The 27204-nt window shown below is 46.0% G+C and overlaps 1 protein-coding gene across 2 annotated transcripts in view; it reads left to right on the top strand.

The window, feature by feature from the left end:
- Lrrc8c (leucine rich repeat containing 8 VRAC subunit C) overlaps window positions 1–27204 on the top strand; it is a 92539-nt gene that overhangs the window by 23921 nt on the left and 41414 nt on the right. Inside the window, exon 2 of one of the 2 annotated variants that reach the window (NM_001037179.1) lies at window positions 2319–2389. The exons of the other annotated variant lie outside the window; for it this stretch is intronic. The gene's annotated coding sequence lies outside the window, so the exon portion shown is untranslated. The remainder of the gene's footprint in view (window positions 1–2318; window positions 2390–27204) is intronic. 2 annotated transcript variants of the gene reach the window in all.

Genomic DNA, 27204 nt, shown 5'->3' with positions numbered 1-27204 from the left:
GCAAATATAGTAAAAGCGTGGGACTTTATGGCTGAGTCTACATCCTTTCTACAAGACATTTTCAACAGAATATTTCTTACAAAGCCAAAAGTCATCGGGAATAAATGACCATGAGAACTGGCCCTGCGGATCTGCCCCTCATCCTTCTTTTGACCTTGGCACCACAACCACCACCCACACACACACATAGTTGTGGTATAAACACCAAGGACATTGCTTTTCCTCCCTTATAATACTCTAGACATGGTCATAGGACATTTAGGGGTTGCCTTGCTTATTTCTTGATGTCCTCCCATGGCTAACATGTATCCATAGCTGGTCAAATTTAGATAGTTACTACAAGGCCTGAAATCCCATGTAAGAAACAGGGAGAAAGGTTGGCAGTAGGCGAATTCCTTAGGCGGTTAAGCAAGTCACCTCCATTGGCATTTAATTGGCTAATATTGAGTCACATGCCCATACCCACCGGCAGGGCACTGGAACGCCAGCCTCCCTGAGCTGGAGGGAGGAGAACTGGACACTGGAACCGATCCGTATAGTAAGAGTAGCGGCATCGACCATTCCTGGGGAGCACAGGATTTAGCTCCCAGGAAATCCGTCTTCAGGGGACATTCAACCCTATAAACCATAGCTGAATTCCTTAGGCTCGGTTTGATGACACCTAGTAGACCCCCATAGGTGCAGCTGTGTTTCTCAGAATGACTTACGGTCACACCAGCAGGTCTAACTGTGTGGATTGGCCCTTGCTGCTGTTGTGCGCCTGACAGATTCAGATGTGCATGCAAAGCGTTAGAATTAACCCACCGCTAGCCCCCTTCCTTTGCCTGTGAACATCTTCATCTTGCTTATCCCCTACTGGTCTCACTACTAGAGAAAATGATACTTCTGCCTCCAGCAGCTGTCACCAGTCATTAGCTCCTTGGGAAGGGATGGGGCATCTATACCTCCTCCATCCAAGATGGGTTAAAAGGGATGGGCTTGTGCAGGTGTTCTTAGCTGCCGCGCGCAGGTGTTCTTAGCTGCCGTGCGTGTGTGTGTGTGTGTGTGTGTGTGTGCGCCTGTGCCTGTGTGGTATGTGGTGTATGTCTGTGTGGTGTGTGTCTGTGGTGCATGTGTGTCTGTATGGTATGTGTGTATATATATATATCTCTGTGGTCTGTGTCTGTGTCTGTGGTGTGTGTGTCTGTGTCTGTAGTGTGTGTGTCTGTGTCTCTGTGGTGTCTCTGTAGTACATGTCTGTGGTGCGTGCATGTGTGTATGTATGTCTGTGTGGTGCATGTATGTGTGTCTGTATGTGTGGTGCGTGCATGTGTGTATGTATGTCTGTGTGGTGTGTGTGTCTGTATGTGCGAGCACGCGCCTACGTGCACACAAGCATGTGTGTTTGCAATGGCGATGTGATATCTGGATGGCAGTATTTCATGACACTGCCATATCCTCCAGCATTTACATTCTTTCTGTCCCATCCTCTGCCATGTTCCTTGGGCCTTGAGGGGGTGATGATGCAGATTTAGGATCCATATCGTTTAGGATTTAGGATGAAGCGTTCATCAGTCACGTATTCTCAGCACCTTGACCAGATAGGAGTCAGCATTAACTGCCGCCCTGTTAAATGGAGCAAGAGAGCAGCACATGTCTGGGTATAAGCATAAGTCATTGGGAGGCAGTCTAACAGCAGATTCTTCTAGGGAAACAGTGGTAATGTATTCTCCACCCATGAACCCTTGTTCTTAGGGAACCCCTCAGTAGATATCATTGTTGGTTTGGGCTATAGAAGCTTCCTGAAAACTTTTAGTCATGCTCCAGAGGTACCCAGTGCCAAGTAGGCACTGAAACACTGAACCTGGAGAACCTAGATTGCTCATCTGGGGCCTCTTGGGTAGAGAGGACTGATGTTCGTGGGGTTTTGACTGGCACCTATGGATTAAAGATGGGTGATCTGAAGACTCATGTCAAGGCATGGGAGAAATTACACAATGCAAATGTTTTAAGAAGGCACCACACTTTGAGAGCTCTTACGGGCATTTTCCATGAACTTCCCATGCAGGTAAAGGCGCACGTAGGCAATACCAGAAGATCCCAAGACAGAAGCTGAGCTTTTCTATTTGGCCTTTTAAAATAATCATAATTGTTACATTTATTGCCAGGACTTTTTTTCTAATTGTGCATAATTTAAAGAGGTTAAAAGCCATCCAGTAGAGTCCTGTTGCGAGCCTAGACCTTGCTGCCAGTAAAGCTTACACTGTGGATGCTATACCGAACAGAACGCGCTGTGCAAGATGGAGTCAAGATGACCTATATTTATTTTTATTTTTTAGATTAATGTGGCTGCTTATGACTAAGAATTCTGGGACCACAGATGTTCAGAGAAGTAACATATACATATAAGGTAATAACAGGAGTGTTTCTAATTAATTTCACTGCTAACATAGATTGTTCTAAGGGCTTTTTAACCAGTCTTCACATACAAAGCAATGTGTTCAGCTCATAAAGAGTAGAATTTGCACAAATCACCTTTGAGTTCTGGATTAAATGCTATGGATGTAATGTTGTTACTGCAAGCATGTGATGTCTTTGTTATAGTGTGTCTAGCTGTGACAGTGACTTCAGTAATCAAGGGCCACTGTCGTTTGAAAGGTACTTACCATGATCACAGTTTGCTTCTGCAGAAATTGGGGATGGGCTCCTTTTTAACACCAGAGAGAAAAAAATTCGACTCAAACGAAACAATGCATACTATCCTATATTATATGAGTATCTGTACGTTATATTATTAGCTCTTTGGTTTGGGTTGGGTTTGGGTTTTGTTTGTTTTGTTTTCTCGAGTCCTGTGTATCCCAGGCTGGCAGAGAACACTGTAGCTAAAGATGACCTTGAACTTCTGATCTTCCTGCCTCCCCCGACCTAGTGCTAGGATTACTGGTTTGGGGAACCACACCCAGTTTAGGCAGTGCTGGGATGGACTCCAGGGCTTCATGCATACCAGGCAAGCACTCTACCAACTGAGATTCACCCTGAAGAGTATTTTAGAAGTCAAAGCAAAATTATTTGGAAGGGGGGACAATAATGTCACTCATACGAGGAGCAGGCATGTTCCTAGAAGCCCCTCGGGAATGGGGTGTGCCTGGGGTGTCTCTATATTCCCTCAACTGCAATTTTTTTGTTGAAGCTTATGATGCTTCCCAAAAGTCCCCTCGGACCACACCCAGATGCATAATCGATGTCTCACAGGAGGAGAGCATCAAGCCCGAGAACAGAGGCTTTCCCTGATGGCCTCGGCCCCTCAGCTGTTTGGTTTAACCAGCCTCTCTGGTAAGAGACTCATTCGTTTGCTCTGAGGCTTTCTGTTTCCGTGAGACCTCTTCTGGTTGACATTCTCATTGAATGAGAATCATTTGCGTGACATCATACTCAACTTTAAGTATGGCATCTGAGGACAGCCGGAGACTGATTAATTAATCTGTTTGAGTGTGTTTGCTTGGAAACGTGGAAAGAAGCCGTTTGAGATACATTGTGTTTGTAGAACGTTATCTGAGAGGACGAGAGAATTCTTCACCTCGCGAACATTTTCAGATAGTCCTTTCTGCTTATCTCAAACATTTCGCTCTCTGTGGCATTTTACTCAGAAGTGGCGAGGGAGGCAGGATGGCTATGATTTAAAAATATACATCCATGTCCTCAGTCTAAGAAAGATTCTCCTGGGTGCTGTCTCTGGTTTAATATTAGGCTCACGTATGGGCAAGACTGAGCAAGCCCTCATTTTTTTTCTCCCTAAAATGAATCAATAGATTTAAAAATTGAACCTGTGGGTTGTTATTTCTTGAAGGGAGTGATAATGACACGTATTTAATATAAATATGCTATGAACTGTCTGCAGACCAGAGAACGGACTCATCCAAGCCCTGAGTGAAGCAGAGGCTGCTTTTAAATTCTGTGATGTTATTAAGGACCGAAGGCTAGAGAGCTCAAAATTGACAAACAGAGCTAGAAACCAGGGAGAGAACAAACAAAACACATCTGTGTTGTCCACTCTAGGAAATGAGAGGTAGTGAGAGCCCCTGGGTTTCACATAGTCCTGCAGAGGACAATGCCTAGAATGCCAATAGCGGACAATGGTGGTCAATAGGATCCAATCATGGCCTGTGCTTATATAAATGTCACAGGGAGCTCATGTGGTACAATTCCTATTAGTTCAGGTAAGAGCCCCTTTGATGTTGGTCTGAATAAACAGTGGGAGAAGAGAAAGCAGCCTCCTGGCTGATGAGTTCTTCTGAGAAAGACCAGGAAGAAGTGCAGTGTTGTCTATAGAATGTCACTTTCACAGCACTGTGAACTGGCTCCCCTGGGCGACATTCAGGACTTCCCCTGTAAAACCCCAGACAAAATAGTTAACTGAAACCTCAACTTCTCCCACACACGTAGGCTTGTAGGACCTTGAGTCTTGGGATATGGAGGAGTTAAATAATGCAGCTCACGTGAGGTGTCTGTGCCTTCTTGGTAACACTTTAAGCCTTAGTTTGTGTTCTAGGGTTCTCCTTTATACATAGTGGGGCACCTTGGTCAAATAAGGTCAATATTATTATCTTCCATTTATCAAACACAGACCCCATCTTAACTTTTCTGCTCAAATGTTCAGAAACTATGTGGTGGAGCTAAACCATAGGCATGTACAGTTCCGTGTGGTGTGAACCGTTACTGCCCAGGCAACTAGGTCAGGAGCTGGGAGTGCCTGAATAAGGCTCTTAGACTCTGCCCTTACACTTTGCCGTGTGGGAGGAGAGATAGATGAGACAGTATATAAATAGCCCAAGCACTGAAGGAGTGTCCACAGCAGGTAGGAAGTGTTGGCCTTGGATTATGTATGGAAACACTCAGCCACAGGCTCTCAAAATAGGGCTCTGTAGCTATGGCCCGAGCACCCTTCAGTAGTATTCAAGCAGGCTGCTTTTCTCCAAAGTTGAGTTCATGGGGCATCTGTCAGTCCTCCTGTTGTGTGAAGGAAAATATAAGCTAAAGATGTGATCTTAAAATGGGCCCAGCCAGGCCTGGTGGCATTTGCCTTTAATCCCAGCAACTTGAGAGGCCGACTTAAGGGATCTTTATGAGTTCAAAGCCAGCCCCATCTACATAACAAGTCCCAAGTCAGCCAGAGCTACACAGTAATACCCTGTGTCAAACATTAATAAATACAGGGCTGAGGGTGTCGCTCAGTGGTACGGCATATGTGCAGCATGTTCAAGGATCTGTTCAATCCCTAGCTGTAATCGATCAATCAATCATTTAATCGATCATGGCGTACTGAAACCATTCTATGTAAGCAAACTCTTCATTCATTAGAGTTGCGCATAGTTCTGGTCTTCCCGTAAGGCCTTCCGATGTGTTACTTTACTTTTATTTAAGATGTTTCTTGGAAAACAGATCCAAACCCAGGGTCCTGCTCCTGTGTTTGCTTGATAAACAGAAGCTAAAAATATCGATCTTGCTTTAACAAAACCCCCTCTATCTAGAAAGGAAAACCCTGGTGCACAAACTAAAATAAAACACCTCATGGCTGGGTACTACGCCAGAGACTCTAGTCTAACTCACTCAGGAATGGATGGCTCTGCCCTGTGGCCAACATTGAGAGACCTCTCACACCTTGCATGGGTCCCCTGCCCCCCCGAATCCCAGGATTTCCAGTAAATCCTGCAATCCTAGCTCAGCCAGGGTTCTAGCAGTAGATTCTTCACTGGGTGGTTCCTGGTGCATACTTACACAGATGTACTCAAACACGAAACGCTGCCCAGGTTTCAAAAGTAGCTCCCAAAGGGTCACGAGGACTCCTAGCCGGACCCCAGGGACCTTTCTACACAGTACCCATTTTTCATGTTGTCGTGGGCTAACCGACCTATAGGCTTGTTCTAGACCCCCTTGGGGGTTTTGTTTTATTTTTGTCTTGAGAACATGTCTCACTATATATAGCCCTGCCCTCGTGGTCACAAAGCACTCTCTCTGTACTGCATATTGGAATGTGGACTTGCTTGCCCTCAGCCTCCTGAGGGTTGGGATTGAAGGCACGGAGTGCCTTACCTGGTTCATTTCCTTAAGGACTGCCATTCTAATGGGGGTAAGACAGAGCCTCAGTGCAGCATTAAAGCGCGTTTAGTCCCTTGTGGAACTGGACATTTTTCACAGTTATTGTTTCTGGTCCATCTCTGGGGAACTGTTCGTCTCATTAGTCCAGGTACTGACCTGGTTATTTCATTTCTTGTTAAGCTTCTTGTGTTCTTTGTATATTCTAGCTACTAATCCTCCGTCAGGCGCACAAGCAAAGATCTTTTTTTCCTCCTTCTGTAGACTTCTTTGCTGGATTAGCTGTTTGTTTGGTCGGATGAGGCCCCCTTTGTCGATCATTGGCCTTGTTTCTCAGCACCTGAAGTTCTGTTGTGAAGTTCTTGCCTGTGCCTCTAACTTGACATATTTTCCCCATGTTTTTCCTCTAACAGTGTTTGGATCTTGTTTAAAATCTGTTATGGAGGTCTTTTAACAACCAGTCCTTCCTAAACTTTCTATTCGACAAATGGAATCCCGGCACAGTGCAGTGCACCGAAGCGTTTTGCGTTTGCACACGCTGGAGTGTGCACGCTCACTACCAGGCCCTTGACATCTGTTCGCCGCCCGTATTCCTTTGCTTCTCTTCACTCCCGTGCCATTTCTTTGTGCACCCTCTTTCTACTTCTTTATTCCTTCTTTATCCAGTTCTCTGCATCCAGTAAGGAACACAGGCCACGGGCAGATGCTATCCTAAACAGTTGGGACAAAAATAACTCCCAAATTAAGCAAAAGAAATTCCTGCTTTGGTGGGACTCCAAACGGACGAAGACAGGAAAGGAAACACACATGCAGTTGAAATCTGCAGCATATTTAACTGGGATGGCTGGTGTGGAAGAGTAAAGGAAGTGTGCGCTGTGGGGTCTAACGTTAAATTGGCTTTGCGGTGTCACTGTCCAGATAAGAGGTGGTGATGACGTACACCACCGTGCGGTGAGAGAGAGAGGGTCAAAAGTGGTTGAGATCTGAGTCAGATTCAAGAAGCCCCAAAAGAAGGTGAGAGGTGCTAGTGTGCTATTACCAGGAAGGGGAGAATTCTGAGCAGAGGAGTTGAACTTATGAAGGTCCTGAATTGGGGGGGTAGATGTGGAATGTTCTAATGCTGTCTAGAAGGGTCATCGTGGCCACAGCAGATAGAATGAGCAGGACAGAGCTGACTAGCTAAAGGCAGGAGCGAAGGAGCTTTTCCCTGAATGAGACGGAGAGCTGTTGGGAGAGTTGGCTCACAGGAGAAGGCCAGAATTTTAAGGCTTTCCTTCTAGCTGCTCAGTGGAGACCAATCTATGATAGAAGAATGGAAATCAATTAAGAGGCTCCTGTGGCCATCCAGTTGTGCTATGATCATGATGTGGATCAAGGTAATGGTATAGATTGGTCAGAAATAGAGGCTGCAGGCGTAGACCAGCGGTAAAGGGCATATCTGGAATATTCAGGGTCCTGGCATTTATTTCCAAAGGTGGAGGTGGGGGAGGTGGTAAATAAATGGCTGGAATATATAGTTTTTTCCACCTTCTTCTTTAAAATAAGAGCCTTCGACACTCTGATGAGGAAGCCAACCATAGCTGCTTACAGCATTCGCTCCCTTTATGTTACTTGAGTAGGACTCAGGCAGTATCTCCTTGAAAGAGGATCATCAGTGTGAACCTGTTCCCGCGTCACCTACACGATCCTGAAGCCGTCACACTGTTCTGTGCCTGTTCATTACCGGCCACGTACCCTTAGGGATTGTGACCTAAACTGTCACCGAGAAAGAACCATTGCTTGGTGAAGGCCTGCACTTCCGCTCGTGGAGTGGGCGGGTCTTAGAACCATGGAGTGAACATACCACTGCTAGGTACACTGTAAGGGAACCCATGCTTCAGGAGAGCCCAGTACAAGAGTGCCTCTTGTCTGCTCCCTCTTCTCAAAACTAAGTCCACCCACTCTAAATTCTGAGAGTCAACGGATATTTCTTACATTCATTTTTCATAAAGATTTATTTATTTCTATGTCATGCGCGAATGCCTGGTCCAGAGTCAAGAAGAGGCCATCAGAGCCTCTGTCTGGAACTAGAGTTTCGTACAGGTGGTTGGGAGACCGTGTGTGGGACTGGGAGGCAAACTTGGCTCCTCTACAAGTAAAGCAAGTGCTCGTAGTGACTGAGCCGTCCCTGCAGCCCTTCTGTTGTGCATTTCTGACAACCACAACAGAGGGGATTTCCAGTCGTGCTTACACTGATTTTCACTCATTGCTTCATCAGTTATCTAGTGAGTGCATGTACGTGCCTGGGCATTCAAAGGAAGGAAGGAGTGAAGGCCAAACTGGAGGTTCTTAAGGAGTTTACCTTGCATAAAGGAGGCAGACCAAACACAAGTGAAGAACACAGATACACAGCACAGGGAGCGAAGATAACACCAGGAAGAGGGCATGGTAGTGAAAGGGTTCAGAGTGTTGGGACAGTATAATGCTGTGCAAGTGTGTGTGTGTTAGTGTAGTGCTGTGTGAGAGTTAGTGTGTATATATGTGATAGTGTACTGTGCAAGAGTTAGTATGTTTGTGGGTGGGGTAGTATACTGCTGTGCAAGAGTTTGTGTATGTGTGATAATGTAGTGGTGTTTAGTAGTTAGTGTGTGTGTGCATGCACATGTGTGTTAATGTAGTGCTGTGCAAGAGTGTGTGTGTGTGTGTGTGTGTGTGTGTGTGATAGTGTAGTTCTGTGCAAGAGTTATTATGGGGGGTACGTGGTATAGTGTACTGATGTGCAAGAATTGGTGTGGGGTGCATGTCCATGCATGTATATGGCATATATACATGTTCTTGTGGTTTGTACTTATATATGTACATGTGGGAACCAGATGCTGATGTTGTCTCTCTTCTATGTTGGCTCTTTATTCTTTGAGACGGGTCTCTCACTGAGCATGGAACTCACTGACTCAGCTCCACTGGCCAACAAACCCCAGAGAGTCCACCTATTCTCAACTCCCCCGTGTATAGCATGCCTGGCTCTCACGTGGATGCTTAGAGTTGAAACTCAGGTACTCGTGTTTGTGCAGCAAGAACTTTACCCACTGACTCATCCCCCAGCCGCTAGTATTAATATTCTCAAAGGGCGACCCAAGCAAACATCTCCAGAAGTGGTATTCCTGAAAAGGAAGGACGCACCATATCTGGAGCAAAATGTTCTTTGTTTCAGGAAGTCCTTAGACAGCGTTCCTCTCTGTATGTGCTCCAAGTGGTTTTATCCTGTTCCCTGGTAACACTTCTATGTCCTAAACACCCCTGAGTTGGTTCCCCTAGCTGAGAGTTTCTGATTCCAGTCTAGCATATCCAGCTGCTTATGAAATCCATCTTCTTGGACACCTAGCATTGTCCATGCTTCTCTAGAGAAGCCCCCGAGGTGCTCTGCAAACTCGCTTTCCCTACAGTCTAAGGCTTCTGTTGGTCAGAAATGACTCCACTCCTCTCAGTTTTACAGAAATAAGTACGAATCTTGGACTTGTCTTGACTTCTCTAAACTCCATAACAAGTCCATCAGCTAAAGCATGGGTTATGTATATTGGGGATTTTTTAAGAGGTAAATTTGGAGCATGTAGGTTTTAAAAAGGAAAAAAAAGACGTAAAATAGAAATCTGAGTGATGCTGACAGAGGGGCCTGCATGGAATATTTGGTAGAACAATTAAGCCAGAGCTAAGGGTATGTGAGCATCCTGGTAGTGTGACATCTGCTAAAGGAGCTATGGCTCCAGAGAGCTCCTCTCTGTGTCTGTATTAGTCAGGGTTCTCTACAGTCACAGAACGTATGGCATGTCCTTCTATATTGAGGGAACTTATTATGATAACCTACAGCATTTAGTCCATCTCCCTAAGAGTGGTCAGCTGTGAATGGAAGCCCAAGAATCTAGTAGTCACTTAGTTCCACAAGGCTGGTTGTTCCAGCTGGTCTTCTGTAGAATTGAGTTCCAACTCAATTGCACTGGCAAGTAAGTACAAGCAGGTGAAGAAGAACGAACCTTCCATGTTCCAATGTCCTTATGTAGGTCTCCAACAGAAGGTGTGGCCCACATTAAAGGTCTGTACAACCACGCCTGGATCTATGACTTGTTTTGTCCCAGGCTGACCTTGAGCTCAGAGATCTTCTTGCCTCAGTCTCCTGGGATTAAAGGTATGCGCTACCTTGCCTGGGCCTAAGCTTTTCATGGCCACTATGCCTCAAGATCTTCATGCCAAGATCCAGGTCAGAAGCCTGTATCTTCCAGCCTAAAGATCTGGATCACAGGTGAGCCCTCCAATTCTGGATTGTAGCTCATTCCAGATATAGTCAAGTTGACAACCAGGAACAGCCACCATCGTGCCCGAGGGTCTTGCCATCAGAGCTTGTTGCAGGATGAAGGCTGTGGTCCATGCTTTGGGAGGAGTTACCCGCACTGTGGATTAGCATACATAAAATATACCTCAAAAACCTCCAGCCCTAGAAATATTCTGAGCTGAACAGGGGAGCCAGAATTCGTTATCCAGTTTTACTTTTAAATCAGACATCGAAACCAGTCATAGAAAGCCAGCCCTTTCTGTGAATGTATCTGCCATGAGAGAAAGTCCACCTTTTCAGGAGTGACAACTGTCAGCATTATAATTAATACACAGGATTGCCATATAAATTAGCCGGTTTAGAAATCCGTCTTGTGTGTATGTGTATTTTATGTGTTCTGTAATTACACAGAACACTTGACTGACAGAGGCGGGAAGGGAGATCCTGGTAATCTTCTTGGGGCAAGAGATGGTTAATGAGTAGCCTAACCTAATTAATCTGAACAAGAACAATGAGGGGGGAAGTATGTAGTCAGTGTCCTTGTATTTTAATTTGGTGTAAGTTTCCCAGTATTCAATTCTCGGTACAGAAGGTACTTGCTGTTTGGCCACTGAGTTCCTGGAATTACACCCAGATACCCCTAAATTAGGAGACTGGAACAGGACAGGATTTGGGAACTGTGCTCTCCGCCCAAAGGTTTAGCCACAAATAGAAGCGAGTATAACTAAGAGGGCAATGCGTTGATAGAAGCGTTTTGTTTTGTAAGGCAAAACTCTAATTATTAACATTAACCTTCTTACAATAGCCACAATAACTTCTCAACAGATGAATATGTAAATACTTTTTAGTGAACCAAGTAGTTTAATACCCTGTAAAACTCCATTTTTCCGGCTGTGAATGAGTGGTGAGCAGGTTCCGAGTTAGCGACTCCGTGGAAGAAGCTGAGTCCTCTGAGCCACCTGGAAGCCCTTTTCTTAGACTGGGTCTTCCTTTGCCAGAGCCGTGGGCTGTGTGTTCAACTCACAAACACAACTGCCATGAATACCGTCCAGAGACAGCGAGCTTCCCAAGCAGGTGCCTTTGTCCCATGAAGGAGATAGTGAAGTGGGGTGAGCACGGGTGATGGAGTCGGACAGATAGAAGTTGGAGGTTTCGCTCTGTCTTCACGGACTTTGTAACTTGTTTAACTTGTATGTAGGTTTCATCTTCTATGAAGCAAGGCAGGGCCTACCTGGTTGACTTACTGCAGAGTAAAAAGATAATGCCATGCTTGACGCCCGGCAGTCGGCAGGCACAGGAGCACTGTCAGTTGTTAGACCTGCGATTCTCACTTAGCAAAATGAGAAATCTGATTCAAGGTTTTTGTTTTGTTTCCTAAGGCATTTTTTTCCTTAATGTGAAGCCTCTTATTATTAATATTAACTTCCTTATAATAGCTTCTCAACAGATGAATATATCAATTTCATTAGCGAACCTGCTAGTTTAATTAGGGCTGCTGACAAGGCTCAGGGGCAGGGACAGCTGAGCAGTGGCCACACCACTGAAGAAAATGTCTCTCCTCTAGAAACAATCATCTGCCTATAGCTCCTCAGGGAGGGGTGGGGCTCTGGCGTCTCCCCTCTAGTGTGTCAGTTAAAATACTTGCCATGGAATACTTTTTTGCCTCGAAAAAGAAGTGAGTCCTTCATTGCGTGATGGCGCCAGTAAATCCTGAAAAGATGATGTGAAGAGAAATGGGCCAGTCACACAGTGATAAATACTGCATGACCCCAGTTCTGTGGTGCGTGTACGGTAGTCAGAGTCCCTGCGTCAGAGAGCGTGCTGGCGGTTTTGAGAAGGAGATGGGACCAGTGGAAGTCACTGCTCTTGGTGTCTTAGTTATTGCTGTGGTAAGACACCGTGACCAAGACAACTTACAAAAGAGTTTATTTGGGGCTTATGGTTTCGGGGGGTGAGTCTGTGGCAGGCAGTAGACAAGGTGCTCGAACCACAGTTGAGGCCTCGGATCCATAAACAGGAAGAGGCAAAGAGAGTGTGGGAGTGGCTGAGTCTTTTAAAATCTCAAATCCCCCCCTCCCCGCCCCTCAGTGGCACACCTCTTCAAACAAGGCCACACCTGATCCTTCCCAAACAGTCCCATCAACTGAGGTCCAAGTGTTCAAACACAGGAGCCTTATAGGGGCCATTCTCAACCAGACCACAAGTGGGTAGAGCGTTTCAGTTGTCAAGATAAACAAATCCTCGGCGCCTGCTGTAGAACTTGGCAGCTGCGTTCAGCAAAATCACGCTGCGCAGCTAAAACACTCGCTGAGAAGGTAGACCTTATATGACGTTTTCTTACCACAATGACAGGTTTTTTTTTTTTCCAATTGTGAGCTCCCTAGCCTACTTACCAAAGCTAATTGTCTTCTCTCCTGCCACTTACCGCTTAGCACGTACTGTAACTCTCTCTCACATGCTTCCTAACACTTATGGAGGAGAATAACCGTTCTCTTCCACCTCTTAAGGATGAAGAAGCAAATGGATTAACTAACCCAGTCACCTGGCAGAGGAAGAGGCAGGATTCTGGCCCCGGTATTTCCACTTGAGGGTCTTCCTGTCACCCAGTTTGATTCCAGGGTCTTTCCTGACTAACCCTGGAGCTGAGAGTGTTGTTTTATCATAGAGTAAATTCTTAGCATGTTTAAGTCCATGGGTTCTTTTGCCAGAATCAAATAATAATAACAATAATTATTATTAATTATATAAATTATATAATTATTTAATTGTATTAATATAATATAATTGATTATATTAATTTTAATAATAATATTAATTATTATTAATAACAACAACCAGAATCAAATAATAATAGCAATACTGTGGAACTATAATAGTGTGATTATCAGTGAGGTCTACCGACTGCCTTCCTAACTGGGGGGGGAGGGCATTATTTCCCCTACAAAGGCACACATCAGACCTGGAACATATAACCTCAGATGGTGTTTGCATTGGTTACCTTTATGTCACTGTAATAAAGCACCACAGCCAGGGCTACTCAGGGCAAAGGGAGTTCACTTGGGCCCCTGGTTCCAGAGGGGTGAGTCCGTGATGGCAGCAAGTGTGGCAGGAAGCAGCATACTGAGAGCAGGAAGCAGAGAGAGCAAACTGCAAGTGGGATGATGAGCTCAAAGCCCAGCCCTAGGGACATAGGTCCTCCAGCAAGGCCACATCCCGTGAGCCTTCCCAAACAGTGCTACCAACCAGAGGCCAAATGTTCAAATACCTGAGAGGCTGAGGGACATTTCTTATTTAAACCACCACAAGGTTTCTGGCCTTTGTGTTTGTTTTCCTATATTTTTCTCTCCTGAATAAAACCAATGCTCTAGAATGAGTGGAGATTTGGAGAAACGTGAGTGGAAGAGTTAATACCTGACACCTCACTTTGAAAACTGGCTAAGATTTTAAAGGACGTCTCGCTCGATCCCAGCAAGCCTTTGTGAGGTACCAGGTTGGCAGTGTGTCAGTATGATCTGCATTGCCAGGCTTCCAGCCCTTGGGTATTCTCTGCTGGAGCAGTGTATGTGGGGTTTTTACATGTTGCCATGGTAAAGCTCATTCTGTGATGTGAGAGACCTTCCTGCTGGGGAAGGGTTTGTGAACGTTAGAGCCTGCAACTCCTGTTTCCACATTTCATCTCGGTGTTACCAGGGCAACCCAAATAATTTCATTTTCTCTTTGAAGTTGGAGCCTGGAAGGCTGGTCCACCTCAAACTGACTCATTTATTCTCCGACAGGGTTTTTGTCTGGTTCAATCAGCCTCTTTCCCTATGCAGATGCTCTCTGCTCTCCTTCTACAACCACGGGGCTGGTCACTGTTGGTGTCGTGGTTAAATGTTGGAAGAGATTACGCATCTCATTGCTGGTTACAAAAGAGCTATGGGCCTTCTCACCGGGTTAAGCCGTGGTGGAAAGAAGTATTGAATCTCTAGCGTACTGAGGCATCCTCCGTCCAGATCTATTTGGTTCTGGGGACTTGGATTGCAAGTTGCAGGACTTTCCATCGGGGTTGGGCTGCAGCTCAGTGGATGCAGCGAGCAGCCTCGTATGTGCTGACTGCTGGGATCACAGCCCGACAAAAAGCTGTAAACAGTGGCACCTACCTGCAGTATTGGTGCCACGCACAGGCGGGCACAGGAAGATCAGAGGGTCAGGTCATCCTCAACTACATAGCTAGAGGCCAGCCTGTGCTACGTGAGACCCTCAAAACCGAAATCACTTAAGAAGTGTGGCGAGAAATTTGGCGAGGGATCTGAATCTGAGTCTATTCCAGTTCTAAGCCCCAGCTGTGAAAACCCCCAGCTGTGAAAGCCCCCAATTGTGAAACCCTGACACATGCTTGTTTCTAACTCATTTCCTCATTCCCAGGCAATCACATGCCTGGTTTTATTTTTTCGATTGTTGGGTTTTCATTTTGGTTTTGAGACAAACTCACATAACCCAAGCTGCGCTCAAACTCTGTATGGAGCTGAGTCTGCACTTGAACTCCCAACCCCGTTCCTTCCACCGCGCTCCCTCCAGGGCCAGGATTCCAGGGGTCCATCACACCCGCCTCACGGCTGCAGATCCCATCCTTCTGGAGGAAGCTGAAGACTCGTTGCCACACCTCTCATGAGAGCTGGTCTGGCTCAGTAAACCTTTGAGTTTGAATTGGTATGAAGAGCTGAAACAAAACAAAGGCTCTTAAGCCTCCTCTCTTGGATGTGTGGGCCACATTTCTGCCCTGACTTCTTGTTTAGCTTTGATTCTCAGTGATGAACAATATCAGGCGGTCTTAAGATGCTGAAAAGGGGGAGTGAGGAAGGAAAAGAGAAAAGGAGAAGTGACCAGCAACATGGATAAATCTGCAAAACTTCCCAATAAAGAGAAGCAAGCCAAGCAACATGAAACGTGCTTCACGCCCTCACACACGTGAACCTCAAAAGCCTGGTCTCATGGAGGAAGGGAGCTAGCACAGTCCCTGCAGTCTAGCACGGTAGGGAGGATGGGAGATCTGGAGAAGTTAGGTAACAGAACTAGTCTAGTAAAACAGAACTAGTCTAGTAAAAGAATTTGCCCTTGACTTCTATAGCATGTTAGGATAACTAGTCTACAACAATTTACATGTCTCAGTAACTAATGGAAAAAAGCGAAGAGGTTGGCCCTGTCATAAAATTTGCCTATGCTAGGCCAGCAGTGTAGCACAGTAGTAAAGCACTTGCTTAACATGCCCAATGTCTTGGGTTCGAGCCCAAGTACCACCAAAAGTCAAAAGTCTGAGGACCTGGAGCCCACGAGTATATACCTACCGATTAACGTTGTCTCTAAACAGGTCTAAGGGCTCATCCCCTGGCCAGAGAGCAGACCTCCACGCACTGAGTTCCTAGATAGACATGGACAGACGGAGTGAGGAGATTAGGACAGATGAGTGCATCTGCACAGAGGCAGGAGGCAGAGGTGGCTTTCGACCCCTTCATTGCCACTGCTCGAGAAGATGCTGGCTGACTCCTAAGAGGCCAAGGCATGTTTGCTGGTTGGGATGAACTCAGTACCTTGCATGAGCAATGGAGGTGTTGGGCGGAAGATGGCCCAGTATAAAGTCAATGACATTGGCACATCTGAGGACAGTTGGGCTCATTCAACAGACAGTTGGAAGGTGAAGAAACAGCTCAGTTTCTGCTGGGTCACTGATGTTTGGTGATTGGGTCTTAGTGACTTTTTTTGGTCAGTTTAGTCTGACGAATTGTCGTTTGTTGTCCTCCGCTGGGACATCTCAACTAGCTCAGTCCTGTTCTTGTCTCTGAAGTAGACATTGCTAGATTTATCTTATTCTACAGAAACAGAAACAAAATTCATACCGGCTCCATGGAGAGCAATGTGGACCACCCGTAGAAGGCAGCTCTTCACCCCTCAGTGGTTCAGGCACCTGTGTGCGTAGGAAGCATCGTCGATGTGCCCGGCCCGTTGTGCTTCCCACAGCTGTAGTTAGATGTGCGTGACTGTCCAGTCTGTCTTTGTATCCCAGTGCAAGGTGCACAAGGAGGACAGGAGTTGTGTTTCTCGATCACTGCCTTCTCCACAGAATGGGTTCAATGTGCGACTGACAGAAGCTAGGCTAGTACCTGTGAAGAGCTGCCTGCCAGGTCGAGGGTCAAGGTCATTGTTGGGCATGGAGATGTCATCGATCTGCCCTGGAGAACCTTCTCGTTCATTACTGGGAACGAGCTTATTATTGTCCGTTGATAAGCTGAGCCCCGGAACCTCCAGGGAGGGGAGATGAAGTCAGTGAGACCCTGGGCCCTAGGAATCCAGGAAATTCTCAGTCTCTCTGGAATCATAGGATACAAGCTCATGTCCAACGCCTGTGATACAAAGGAACTGACCTATCTTTCAACAGACTGCCATTCCACATTGTTATTTACTTCGCTGTAACTTTTGCATCCATGTAATCCTGTCTAGGCCATCGGAACAGTGATCTCTGTTAACTTTTGGGGATGGGTCATCGGAACGGAGGGAACAGAACAAATAAAAACAAATGCGTCCAGTTGTCCCATCGACTGCCCTTTCTCTTGGCGCTGGGCCTGTTTTCCACCACCCAGATCATCCGTTAAATTCCCCACTTCCTCTTCAGAGCTCCAAAAAGTCTCTCGTCTTTGCAGTAATCTTTTGCTCTTAGAAGTAATCTCTTTTTCTTGTTTATGCCTTTTTTATTTTTCTATGAAGTTTTAGATTTTAACTGAATTACTCAGGTTTCTCAATGCTTTTTTTTTTCTTTTTCTTTTTCTTTTTCTTTTCCGGAGCTGAGGACTGAACCCAGGGCCTTGTGCTTGCTAGGCAAGCGCTCTACCACTGAACTAAATCCCCAACCCCAATTGTTTAGTATGACAGGGCCTCCCTCTATCCCTGGCTGGTCTCAAACTCACTATATAGACATGATTGGGTTTGAGCTCGCAGATCTGCCCACCTTTCTCCTGAATACCAGAATTAAAGGTGAGTACCACACGCCCCCTAGGTTTAATATTTTAACCATCTCCGTTTAACAACTCTTTGTGATTGTTTTGAGACAGAGTCTCATGGAGCCCAGGCTGAGTTCAAAGTAGCTATGTATCCCAGGATAACCTTGAACTCCCATACTCTTGTCTCTGCCTCAGGAGTTGCTGGTTTCACAGACACACCTCATAGGCTAGTCCAGGGTAACAAGCCTTGAGCCAGTCTTGTCCCCTCCCAACACACTTCCCATCCAGCTGATGGCATTCACTGTAGAAAATCAGATCCGAAGCCACCTTTAGATGCCACCAGTCAAGCCGAGACAGCACTGGGCTTATCTCTCTTGTTTTCTAGATCTTTCAACTACTTTTTAAAATACGTCTGGCAAGGCAGCTCTGAAATGGGTTTTTCAAAGGAAAGCCTCTTTTAGTTCCAACCCAAGATTTTTTTTACTAATAATAGCACCTGGCAAATAACTCCTTTCAAAATAGTATGCAGATTTTTTTATGAAGATGGCAGGATGCCAGGAGTGGTCAGAGTGGCCTGGAGCCCCAGCGACTTGGTAGGCTAGGCAGGGTGATTATAAGGCCAAGCCCCGACTGAGCTAAAGAGTGCATTCAAGGTCAGCGTGGGCAGCACGTGGATGGCCTAAAACGTTTAGAAATTAAAGTGGGGCTGTGGCTGTGGATGTAACTCAGCGATAAAATATCAGAAGACTGTGTGAGAGAGGCCTTGTGTTCAGCGCCCAACACCACAAAAGTAAAAAGCAAAAGGCCCGTGTCTTAGCCACTGTTCTAATGCTGTGAGGAAACACTACTGTCAAGGCAACTTTTACAAAAGCATTTAATTGTCCGCTTGCCGACAGTCGCAGGAAGCGAGCCCATGATCATTCGTGGCTGCAGGCAGACAGGCGTGGTGCTGCAGCAGGAGCCGAGAGTAGACATCCCGAGCTGTAAGTGGGAAGGAAGGAGAGACTAAGAGAGACCGAGAGAGACACTGGGCCTGCCTTGGGTTCTGAAGCCTTAAAGCCCACCCCTCAGTTTCACACCTCCTCCAGCAAGACCACACCTCCTAATCCTACTAACACCAAATGAGGATGAAACATTCAAATATGTAGCTGTCTTAGTCAGGGTTTCTATTCCTGCACAAACATCGTGACCAAGAAGCAAGCTGGGGAGGAAAGGGTTTATTCAGCTTACACTTCCACATTGCTGTCCATCACCAAAGGAAGTCAGGACAGGAACTCAAGCAGGTCAGGAAGCAGGAGCTGATGCAGAGGCCATGGAGGGATGTTACTTACTGGCTTGCTTCCTCTGGCTTGCTCAGCTTGCTTTCTTATAGAACCCAAGACCACCATCCCAGGGATGGCACCACTCACAATGGGCTGGGTCCTCCCACCTTGATCACTAATTGAGAAAATGCCTTACAGCTGGGTCTCATGGAGGCATTTCCTCAAGGGAGGCTCCTTTCTCTGTAATAACTCCAGCTTGTATCAAGTTGACACACAAAACCAGCCTGTAATGTACACACATACATGCAGGCAAAACACTCATACCATATTATATAAATAAAATCTAAAAAAAAAAAATTTTTAGATGAAGTGGAATTATGTTGGGTCTCATTCAGAATTGTCCGAGGATGTTTAATTCTTTTCCTTCTGTTTTATTTTCATTGACAAAGGATTCAAATTTAAAAAAAAAAAAACCTACCACCTCCTGCTTGTACTGACTGTGGTTGTTTGAATGAGAATGGCCCCCCTAGGCTCTTATACTTGAATGCTTAGTCACCGAGGAGTGGAACCCTTTGGGAAGGATTAGGAGGTGTGGCCTAGTTGGAGTAGTTCTGAGAGGAAATGTATTGCTGGGAGTGGATGTTGAGATTTCAAAAGCCCAGCCAGGTCGGGTCTCCCTCCCTGTGTTTGCTGCCTGTGAATCAGGATGTAGCTCTCAGCCCCATGCTTGACTGTCTGTCTGCTTCTATGCTTCCTGCCATGAAGATAATGGATTAATTCTCTGAAACTGTGCACCAGCCCTCAGTTAAATGCTTTATTTTTTAAGAGTGGCCTTGGCCATGGTGTTTCTTCCCAGCAACAAGAACACTAAGACGCTGACCTCGAAGTTTTGATTTAATTTATCAGCCACTCATTCCGCGTGTGCACACGTGTGTACTCATTTGTTCACACACACACATAATATATATTGGACACGTGTGGTTAATAGTGATATATGTTAAACCTCTATTATGTGGCGGACACTGGTGTAAGATAGAGTAATGAGCAGACGGAACTTACTCCTACTTTTGTGACACCCGCATTCTATACCTGGGACGTGATATTAATTTAAGAAACAAGGAGATGATTGAGTGACAGATGGTGCCCGTGGTGGAGCGACGCCCACGGCGCTGTGAGGGACTGAGGTACTAGCTGACGTATGCCTGAACCAAGTTTCGCACTCGTAGGGCTGGTACCACGACGACCCTACTACGCACACCTTTTCTCCCTAGTGACTTTCCAGGCTCCGTGTGAATTATTCAGCATTTGCCGTCATGTACTCTATCCCGCCTACTTCACAATGTCGAGGAGGGCGAGGGGTCCCGTTTATTGCAGCCCTTCCTCAGCTCCCAGGGCTCTGGTGTCGGAACTGTGATGCCGGAATTCAGAACTGCGATGCGTTTACTTGTGTGCCTGCCTTCCTCTCCCTTTCTGTTTTATCTTTTAAAAATATTTTTGCTAGTTCTGTGCACATCTCATACATCCCATTTTGCTCATATTAACCCGCAACTCCTTCCCTTAATCCCTCCTGCCCCCCCCCCCCCGCTCTAAGTTTATACCCTTTTTGTTTTGGGCATAATTATCCGGTGACTCAATTCGCACCGTTCACATATTTTTGGATGCGAGGACCCACAGTGCAGTGTAGTCAACCCACCCGAACCCTTGAAGAAACCTCACTCTCCCTCCCCTAGAAGCCATCAAGTGCCTACAGCGCATCAGTCAGGGGCGGCCGCTCCCGAGCCCCTTTCCATTCCGTGTCAGAATATAGACTGGTTTGGTCGTATGTGGGTCTGATGAGCGCAGCCTCTGAGCCCATAAGTGCAGAATTCTGTCACGTCCGAAGGGATCCATTTCACTCTGACCCTCCCCCAATTCTGAGTACATCTTCCCACCCCCTCTTCCAGGACTGGCCCTGAGCCTTGGGGAGAGCCTTGTGATATTCACGTCCCATTCATGGTAGAGCACAGGGCCTGTTAACTTTTTGTACTTTCTCCAGCTTGGAGTTTTCTGCACTAACCTCTGTCCACTCACTGCAAAACGGAACTACTCTGAGGTCTGAGAGCCACACTGACCCTGGTTTGGGAATGATTGGTTATCTCTTCTTAATTGAAAAATGCATGCATCTATAGAACATTTTAATTAGATAACGTCTTTCTTTATAGATCTTTGATACGATCTGGCTATGGGAGACCAGTGGCCTTGGCCACAGCCATCAGTCTAGACCCTTCATTGAAACCGTCTTTGACGGTCTCTCCCAGGAGTTGGAGTTGATAACCCTAAGAGTGGTAAATGCCTTCACATTTGATTGCTTTTAGCTTCACTGTGTGGGAGGAAAACTCAGGAGCAGGAGCTCTTGTGGTGTTAAATTCAGAAGAGATGTTCCACCCTAACCTGACTGTTACTTGTCCTGTACTACAAAGTTTTATCTTTCGTGTGTGTGTGTGTGTGTGTGTGTGTGTGTGTGTGTGTACATACATACATACACAGCCAGATACTTAACGTTCTACCTTTCTGTCCCATTCATACTTGAGTATTCTGGTGAGTTCCACACTTGGTCTCCTGAGCTGTGCCTTTCTGTAGAGATAAGAGAGCCTGGGCCCCTCCCTTCACACGTGGACTTGACTGAGCGTGTCCAACAGAAGAAACTCATCAAGGGCTGGCGTGAGATAAAAGCAGGCTCGCTGTGCACTCAGGGGGCAGCGATTCCCAGGAACCCTGGGCAGAGAAGAGAATTTCAGATAGGAGATTCTCATTAAGATTAGTGTATTAAGGGTCTGGAGAGATGGCTCAACAGTTAAGACCACTAGCTGCCCCTCCATAAGGACCCAGGTTCAATTCCCACCATGCCAGCAGCTCACAACTCTCTGTAACTCCATTGCTTTCTCCCTGCTTCTGTGAGCTCCAAGCATGCGCGTGGTACACGAACATTTGTGCAGATAAACACCCATGCACACAAAATAAAAATTTTAAAATAATTACTTAAAGGGATATTACTGTGAATCCACTGGCCTGTCAATCAACCTCCTGTCTCCCCACCGGCCTCTTGTGCCCTGAGTAATATCACTTTGTTGGGAAAGTTTGAGTTTCATTTTTATTTTTTGAGATCCTTACTTGTATGCACAAGGCCTTTCATTGGATCCCCTGCCAAATAAGTAAATGCAGGTTGGAGGGAGGGGGAATGGAAAAGTTTGGGCCAGGAATTGCCTTAGCCTCCCCGCTCCACCTTAACCTCACCATTCTCCATGAACGGTTGTGAGAAAGTTGTCTGGTAAACAAGGTAAAGTTCCCCTTGGAAAGGAAGTGGCAACGGTCCCCATAGAATCATTCACAGTGTAGTCCAGCCTCATTTCTTGCTCCCATTCAGCGTTCTGCATGAGGCCTGCACACGGAGAGTCCTGCCTTCCTGGACTTCTCTAAACTACAGAAGTTAAGAAACAGGAAAGCAGGAAGTGTGAGTTTTAATACTCTGGAAGACAGCAGCTCTGGGCTTCTCCAGTTTCCTCTGCCTTGAATGATTGGGCCCTTCTAAAGGGACAGCCTGGCTGGTTTGTCCTGGACTTTCCTGCACTGTGTGGCCCTGTGTGACTGCTTAGAACTGACAATGTGCATCAGGCACCCGTCAGCCTTGAAGGAACACTTGTGTCTGTTGAGGGAGGTAAGTCTTCAGAACAAGCACTTAGTGACTTAAGTCTGAATTGTACACTTGGTTTTTATATGTTGAGCTGGATAAGGTACCCCGAGATGTCGTCAAAACCACATAGGGAGTGTTTGAAGCACAGTGTGCTGTCAGGGTGGGATCACTATTGGTCAGGACACGGGTGCACACTGACCTCCTGAAACATGGCTCTAGTTTGAATGATAGAATTAGAAAATGAATGCAGAAGCCATTGTGAGGAGTAGAATGTAGCTGGGTTTGTTGGGTACTCATCTGCCATGCACACAGCCCTAGATTTGGTCCCCAGCGTTGACTAAACAGGAGATGCTAAAGCACTAGGGAGGTGAGGCAAGAAGGTAAAAAGCTCAAGGTTAACCTGTTGCTACTTAGTGGGTTCAAGGCTACAGGAGACCCTCTCTCAAACAAACAAACAAGTGGAATAGAGGCCAGTCGCTGTGGTACAGTCGGCCCGTAGGTAAGTCAGACCCAGAGCCCAGGAATCTGTGTTTTCCATGTTTGAATAGTCATGCAGAATCAACATGTGTCTGGGTGACATCACAGGCAGACGGTCCCTCTGTGCAGGGCTGAGCACAATGTTGGTCGGTATGAAGGAGGCACACAAGAAGGCACACACTATTTTACACTCACAAGCTCTTCCCATGTGTCCCAAAGGGTACACACGTCAAAGGAGGTCATCAGTGTTCTCTCAAAGTATCAGCCATAAACAAGCTGCTTTCCTTCAGCAACGTGAAGAGGATGAACAAGGCCCATTTTCTCAATCGCGTAAATGATGTGTCTTTCTTCCTCGGGAGGGCATGACCCTGGAGAGAGTTTACTGTGCGGTACACGTGACAACATAGTCTAGAGAAATCCACCGAGAAAGTTAGGATGGTGCAATGCTATAGAAACAAACTTAATTAAAAGGGCATTAGCCGCCCACTTAGCCTCACTCTGCTAGGGTTTTCTGAGTGCAAGTGGACTTGAAGTGTGCGGAGTGAGCATTGTGTGGTTGGTGCCATGGTGACCTCCCTTAAAGCTATTTAACAAAATCCCCAGGAAACGGGGATTTCTCAAACCCCAGCAGGATGTAGAAATGTCGAAATCCAGGCTCAGTGCCGGTTCTGTCCTGTCTTTATAACGTCCAGACAGGCAAGGCACACTGGCCCTTTCCTTGGCTCCAGGCAGAGCTGGGAGAAAGCATTCAGTCAGCACCAGCGACAAGCACTACACGTCACTGGTCTTCGGCTTTGGCTTCATACACAGCCCCTGACTCCTTTGCTCTTCTTAGGCACTCTCTTAATACAGGTGTGTTTTTGATTAATCACTTTTTACAGTGCGCGTCTGTGAGTTAACACTTCCCATTTTCTTCATTGCAGTTTCGATTTTTTTTTAAAGACAGTAACGTAATAGAAAGATTTGGCTTTAATTACAAATTGCTTAGTTAGATGTGTATAGTATCTGTGTGTTTTCAACATAACGAGTATGCATTGATAACGTCTAAGCCCCCTGCTGTTTTCTAGAAGATTCTGAGATAAGCAAGCTATAAATTTTGTCTCATTTGAAATAAAAGAATCTCTCTGGCATCAGTACAGACACACAGCGAGTCAACACTACCTAGAAAGAAGAGTGTTGTAGCACCAGCCTTCATGGGCACCCCCTTCCCTGAGATGATCCGTGGGCAGGAACTGGTACCTGGTCTGCTGTGTTCTCTCTGAGCCCCTTGTACAATGCCAAACATAATCTGTTCTCAAAGTTAATTTATAGCAAGCTGGTTAATGAAAGGGAACCAAGCTATTGACAGGGATCCAAAACAGCTCCTGACCAAGTCTGTGACATATTCTCAGTAGCCCCAGGCCTGAGCTACCATAGAGACATAGAGTCTCTTTCTTTCTAATCAGAAACATTCACCAAAGGATTGTAGTTAAATATTTGAAGGAAATAGCCAGAAAGGAAAAAAAAAAAAAAAAAAAGCAATCACCTCCCTGGATAAGACAAAACCAACATTGCTGACTGGGAGTAATTTTTATCTCTTGCCATCACCACCCTTGGAGATCATGGGAAACTCAAATTGAAGACTTTTCAAATGAGATAATTGGGCTGTCAGCTGAACACAGGGAGGCTAGAGGAGACTAGTACAGACAAACCTTTTGGGTCACGAGGTCAACTTTGCCCTAAAGCTTCCTCTGAGTCAAATGCTTTCATTTTAGGCTGGCTTGAGGGCGCAGTGTAATGATTCTCTAAAAATCACTGAAATTTTAATAGCACCTTATGATCTTTATTGCTTACAGTCAAACGAAGGCCATGACGACAGACTGAACCCAGGAGAAGTTCTCCTGCAACTCTTTATTTAGAACTCTCTAGGTTCTTTGAACACCTGTTAACATCCTGTGACTTCATCAAAGAGCCCTAAAGCAGGGTGAAAACTTGAACTGGAAGTTCTGGTCTCCACAAGCTACAGTCCTTAGTCAAGCATCTGGTTTCCCTTGACTCAGATTTCTCAGCCCTAAAATGACGGAACGAACAGGATAGCCAACCTCCTGGTCCACCTCAGTTCTAAATTTAGTAATGCACTTTGCAACTTTTCTCTTTTAATAAAGTTCCTTCCTAGCATTCCATCATCCTAACTTCTTTGGTGGATTTTTTCTAGACTATGTTGTCATGTGTACCGCACAGTAAACTCTCTCCAGGGTCATGCCCTCCCGAGGAAGAAAGACACATCATTTATGCGACTGAGAAAATGGGCCTTGTTCATCCTCTTCACGATGCTGAAGAAAAGCATTTTGTTTATGGCTGATACTTTGAGAGAACACTGATGACCTCCTTTGACGTGTGCACCCTTTGGGACACATGGGAAGGGTCTGTGAGTGTAAAATAGTGTGTGCCTTCTTGTGTGCCTCCTTCCTACCGACCAACATTGTGCTCATGGCCCTGCACAGAGGGACCGTCTGCCTGTGATGTCACCCAGACACATGTTGATTCTGCACGACTGTTCTAACATGGAAAACACTTCCTCCTTACTAAAATTACGAATTACTCATTATTTTATGTGTGTATGTGGGCTGTTTGTGCAGTGTACGCACACGCATGTGTGGTTGAGTGCACCTGCACATGCGCGTAGAGTCAAGAGGAGAAGAATATCAGGTACCCTGTCCTGTGTCTCTCTACCCCATTTCCCTCTCACTGAACCCAGTGCTAGGCAAACTTGGACGCTCCCTCGTTCATGCAAAGCAGGAAGCACTCAAACCCACAGAGCAGATGAAATTAACAGATTTGTTAATTTCATCGAGTTCTGTCTCATTTACTAAGCACCATTTTCCACATCTTTGTAATACACCTATGAACAAGGTAGAACCCAGGAGAAAAGAGCTGCACGCTATGACAGCCCTCCATGAAAGGCTTGTCTGCTGGTGCAACCACAGCATGACGGTGCCAGGGGTAACCAGGTGTGTTCTGACTGGATCTGAGCTGCTAAGATTTTCATGGAAGGAAAGCAGCAAACAGCAAAGTAAAAAAGAATAGCGTCAAGTTTTTATTTCGAGAGATCAGCTATGGAAATGAGAGACAAGCGAGCGGAGAGAAGCGTGACTCAGATTTGGGTCCTTGGTAACTGGGAGGATAGAATCGTCATCATGAGCTAGGAGAGTTACATATGCAGCAGGGCTTTGCCGTGAGGGGCAGGAGAAAGGGGTGGAGATGGATGGATTTTGGAAAACCAGGTTTGGTGACCAAGATGTCATCGGGAAGCTGGATATCTGAATCCAGACGGAGGTGCAGTGCTGTGGTAGATTTGACGGGGATGAGACTGAACACCGTGATGTAGCCATTCATCCAAGGAGTAAAGGAGTTAAGGAAGACTTCACAGTGGTCCCTCAGATAAAAGGACGGAGAGAAGGAGAAGATGAAAAAGAGCAGGAGAGACAGCCTGGGAAGTCAGAAGCAAACTGAAGCCAGAAGAAGAATAAATGGCCCCAGGGTGCCAGATGCCACTGAGGTATAAGAAGAACGCTAATCCCGCCCCACTGCAACACAAGCAAACAAAAGTAACCACATCGACAACAAAAACTCTGACCAAGGTTGAGAGCAGCACAGATCCGTGGATAGGAAAATAAATAATTAGAAGGCAGTTTGACGGGAGAACCATTTAGCAAATCTACTACAGTAGGTTGCCGTGGGGTCAGAAATCCATGGATCCCCCATCCATGAGATTTTGGTAAGTTTACAGTATCAGGCATAAATCCCTCCTGTGCAGAAGATCTCAGATCCAGTCAGAACATACTTGGTTACCCCTGGGACCGTCATGCCGCTGTTGCACCAGCAGACAAGTCTTTCATGACAGATTGTCATAGCATGCAGGACCCAGTACTGGGTAGGACCGTGGGTGCCTTTTCTCACCCAGCAGCCTGTATAGCGTCTTCCTGCAGTTTGAAAGCTAGCTAGCTGGAGAATTTCCTGAACAACTGAAGCTGACTTCTCTCTGTCCTGAAACCAAGTGTGTGGTGTCTTCAGTAACAGGGTCTTACAATAATGAGCAACCACAAGCAATAACAGTAGCTGGTGTCGTTTTAAGTGCCTCTAGGGTGTCACTGACTGGTAGCTAGGAAGGAGAGATAGCCCAAACCTGGCACTAAGATCTCCATTTAATAATTTATGGGGCTCAAAAGATGGTTTTGTACATCAGGAGCCTCATAGCTTCAGCTCCCAAGGGTCTGATGGCATTATCAAGTCTGATGGCGTCGTCAGGTCTGATGGCGTCATAAAGTCTGTTGGTGTCACCGACCACTGCAGGCACCTGCACTTGTGTGCAGATACTCATGCACACACATACACATAACTTTTAAAAAAGAACAACTCATCTTCTGAGAGCAGCACTGCCCACACACTCAGGGTATTTCTGTTCAA

This window comes from Rattus norvegicus, chromosome 14 (assembly GCF_036323735.1).
Source record: "Rattus norvegicus strain BN/NHsdMcwi chromosome 14, GRCr8, whole genome shotgun sequence".
Taxonomy (NCBI): domain Eukaryota; kingdom Metazoa; phylum Chordata; class Mammalia; order Rodentia; family Muridae; genus Rattus; species Rattus norvegicus.
Note: the sequence above shows the minus strand (reverse complement) of the source record. Positions and strands in the feature narration are given on the sequence as shown.